Source organism: Canis aureus, chromosome X, assembly GCF_053574225.1.
Source record: "Canis aureus isolate CA01 chromosome X, VMU_Caureus_v.1.0, whole genome shotgun sequence".
NCBI lineage: Eukaryota > Metazoa > Chordata > Mammalia > Carnivora > Canidae > Canis > Canis aureus.
This window is the reverse complement of record NC_135649.1, coordinates 228,028-232,625: the sequence shown is the minus strand read 5'-3', so window position 1 is coordinate 232,625 and position 4,598 is coordinate 228,028.

Below are 4,598 nucleotides of genomic sequence, written 5' to 3'. Positions count from 1 at the left end.
TATATGACTGAAATCATACAGAGCAATCTTTATGGAAGTCAACAAATATTGGTAAATGTGCCTGTGTGCCACCCATTGCTTTATATATTGTTCCACTGTGTTCTCTCCCAAAACTCTTCCCTTGCCCCTTGGAATCTCTGCTTATTTTATTTCTCCACTTCTGGAACTAACTAACACCCTGAAATTACATTGCTGCCCCTTTAGCACTTTCTAGTGGTTGTTGTTTATTCTCCCGTATATGACTTTACTTCATTCACAATGCAGCTTAGACTCCAAGGAGATGAAGATTTGAGTATTATCCTCATAAAAAAAGTGTTGGTTGGAATTGTATGGGTGTATGATCTCTGCCAGAAAGTATACACTGGAGAAATGCAGAACACTAACAGAATCTTTCCTTTAAAGTGATGACTATAGGCAGCCCGGGTGGCTGAGCGGTTTAGCGCCGCCTTCAGCCCAGGGCCTGATTCCGGAGACCCAGGATCCAGTCCCACGTCAGGCTTCTCCCTCTGCCTGTGTCTCTTCCTCTCTCTCTCTCTCTCCCTCTGTGTGTCTCTCATGAATAAATGAATAAAATCTTAAAAAAAATAAAGTGATGACTATCGTAATTAGAGAAAAGAAAGAGACTTTTACTGGTAAGAGTTCCAGTCATTAACAAAGGCAGGTTCACTGGACCTCTTTAAAGTATTTATATTAATGTATGTTTGGAAACAACTGCACTATAAAAATAACAGATAACAATTGTCAAGATCCCACTATGTTCCAAGTATAAAATTTAATCTTCATGACCAACTTTATGACACAGATTTTTTTATAACTCTTGACAACAGATAAGGAAACTGAGACTTTGGAAAGTTAAGTGATTCGTTTAAGGCAATACAGTCAACAAGATTTTTTTCAGATTTACTGAGGTACAATTGATAAATAAAAATTGTATGATTCAAAGTAGATAATGTAATGTTTTGATATATGTATATATTATAAACCTAATACCATTATCAAGCTAATTAATATATCCATCATCTTACATACTTTTTATTTTTGTTTTTTATTTAAGTTTAATTTAACTAATGTATGTACTATTAGTTTCAGAGGGGATTCAGAGGGGATGAAGTGATGCATCAGTTGCATATAATACCCAGTGCTCATTACATCAAGTGCCCTCCTTAATGCCTATCACTCAGTTTCCCCGTCCTCCCACCACCCCTCCAGCACCCTCAGTTTGTTTCCTTAAGAATCTCTTATGGTTTGTCTCCCTCTGTTTTCATCTTATTTTTTCTCCTCTTCCCCTATGATCCTCTGTTTTGTTTCTTAAATTCCACATATGGTATTTGTCTTTCTCTGACTTATTTCACTTTGCACAATACTTTCTAGTTCCATCTACATCCCTGCACATAGCAATATTTCATTCTTTCTGATGGCCGAGTACTATTCCATTGTGTATATATGCCACATCTTCTTTATCCATTCATCTGTCAATGGACATCTGGGCTCTTTCCATATTAGATTATTGTGGACATTGCTGCTATAAATATTGGGGTGTGTGTGCCTCTCCAAACCACTATGTTTGTATCCTTTGGGTAAATACCCAGTAGTTCAATTGCTGGGTTGTAGGGTAGCTCTATTTTGAACTTCTTGAGGACCCTCCACACTGTTTTCCAGAGTGACTGCACCAGCTTGCACTCCCACTAACAGTGTAAGAGGGTTTCCCTCTTTTCCACATCATTACCAACAACTGCTGTTTCCTGACTTGTTAATCTTAGCCATTCTGACCATCGACCTCATGTAGTTTGTGTGTGTTGGGAGCACTTGAGATCTAGTGTCAGCAATTTCAAGTATACAATGTAGTTTTAAGTCAGTCACATTGCTATACATTAAATCTCTAGAATGTATTCATACCGCACAACTGAAACTTTGTACCCTCCAAACTCCCCATTTCCCCCTCCCAACAAACTCTGGTAATTACCATTCTACTCCCTGCTTATATGAGTTTGACTGATTCATAAGTGTTGTCACAAACGGTAAAATTTCCTTCTTTTTAAAGGGTGACTAATATAATTTTCCTTCTTTTTGAAGGGTGACTAATATAAATTTTCTTTATGCATTAATCCACCAATGGACACTTAGGTTGTTTCCATATCTTGATTACTATATGAATAACACTGCGATAAACATGGAGTGCAAATATCTCTTTGAGATACTGATTTCATTTCCTTCAGATATGTACCCAGATGTGAGATTGCTCTATCATATGATAGTTCCATTTTTAATTTTTTTGAGGAATCTCCATACTGTTTCCATAATGGCTGTAGCAATGTATATTTCCACCGACAACATACAAAGATTCTCAATTCTGCACATCTGATCAACTTTTATTATCTTTTATGATTTTGATAAGAGGCATTCTAACAGGTGTGAAGTGATACTTCAATTGTAGTTTTGATTTGTATTTTCATGATGATTAGTGATGTTAAATATCCTTTCATATACCTTTTGGCCATTTTTATGTTTTCTTTGGAGAAATGTCTATTCAGGTCCTCTGCTTATTTCTTAATCAGGTTATTTGGGGTTTTTTCTTGTTTACTATTGAGTGAGTTCCTTATGTATTTTGAATTCTAACCTCTTACCAAATGAATAGTTTGCAAATATTTTCTCCACTCCATAGGCTGTCTTTCACTCTGTTGATGGTTTCCTTTTCTGTGCAGACTTTTGGTTTGATGCAATCCCACTTGTCTCTTTTTGTTTATGTTGCCTCATGCTTTTGATGTCATATCCAAAAAAATCATGTTAAATTTCTGGCTGATTTGCTTGTCTGTTGCTTGCCATAACCGGTATCAAGATCTCAAGTTAGCTGTTACGCTGGCTTTTCCTGATAGTTTGTCATTGAGGTTGCTCTTGTTTTCAACAATACCAGTTGAGACTTTTTCCCTGCCCAAATCTAGCTCAGGACCACTTTGTCCAGCAATGAAGTTGCTAGTCCTTATGACTTACCTCATCTCTGGAGAATTACCATGACACGGAGCTGGAGGTGAATATAGGAGCAGTTCCAGACTAAAATGCCACAAACTCTCATTATTCTTACTGAAGTTTAGTAGATTTCCTTGAATAGACTCTTTTCAATTTTTTATGCCTTTTGCTAGTTTACAGATTTCTGTAATCGTAGTTTTTGAAAGTTTTGTCTAGTTTTTTGTTGTTGTTTTGTGGTGTGTGTGTGTGTGTGTGTGTGTGTGTAGAGGACTTACCAAGCTCCCCACTCAGAATTTCTGAACGTCCTGCCCTAGATCATTGATTTTTTAAAAATCTTTCTTCTTTTTAATACAATCATTGGAAGCTATAAATTTCCATAAAAACACTGCTGTATCTGTAGACCTACACATTTTGATATATTACATTTTTTAAAGATTTTATTTATTTGCCAGAGAGAGAGAGAGAGGAAATGAGAAGAGAGAGAGAAGCGGGCTTCCAGTTGAATAGGGAGCCCAATGTGGGGCTCAATTCCAGAACCCTGGGATCATGACCTGAGCTGAAAGCAGATGCTTAACTGACTGAGCCACCCAGATGCTCTGATGTGTTGCATTTTGATTATCACTAAGTGGTAAATATTTCCAGTTTCCTTTTTGGTTCATGGTTATTTAGAAGGCTGTCTATTCATATCCAAGTAGTTGAGGATTTTCTAGGTATCTTTTTTTTTCTTCAGATTTTTATTTACATTCTAGGTAGCCAACTCACGGCAGTATTGGTTTCAGGAGTAGAATTCAGTGATTCATCACTTACATACAACATATAGTGGTATCCTTTAACTATTTTTTTGTGATTTAATATTGTTTTGGTGAGTGAACAATCTCTACTTTAAATTTCTTTTAATTTATTAAGACTTATTTTTGTCACATTATATGGTCCTTTGTGGAATGTTTCATGTGTAGTTGAAAATTATGCTGTTTTGGAATGAAGTGTTTTATAAATGTTAATTGAATCATTATTGGTATTTAGTGTTGTTCAGGTCTTTTTTATCCTTACTGATTTTCTGTGTGCTTGTTTTATCAATTACTGAATGAAGTGTATTGACATTTCCAACTCTAATTGTACATTATCTATGTCTCCTCTCATTTATGACAGATTTTGCTTTATGTTTATTCAATATCTGTTTTTAGATGTATGCACGGTTAAAATTGTTGTATCTTCTCCTAGAATTGATTCCTTTATCATCATGTGGTATCCTGTTCATCCTTGATAATATTTTTTTATTGGAGTTCAATTTCCCAACATATAGCATAACACCTAGTGCTCATCCCGCCAAGTGTCCCCCTCAGTGCCCATCACCCAGTCACCCCAACCCCCCACCCACCTCCCTTTCCACTATCCCTTGTTCGTTTCCCAGAATTAGGTGTCTCTCATGTTTTGTCACCCTCACTGATATTTTCACTCATTTTCTCTCCTTTCCCTTTATTCCCTTTCACTAATTTTAATATCCCCCAAATGAGTGAGACCATATAATGTTCGTCCTTCTCCGATTGACTTCTTTCACTAGGCATAATACCCTCCAGTTCCATCCATGTCGAAGCAAATGGTGGGCATATGTCATTTCTAATGGCTGAGTAATA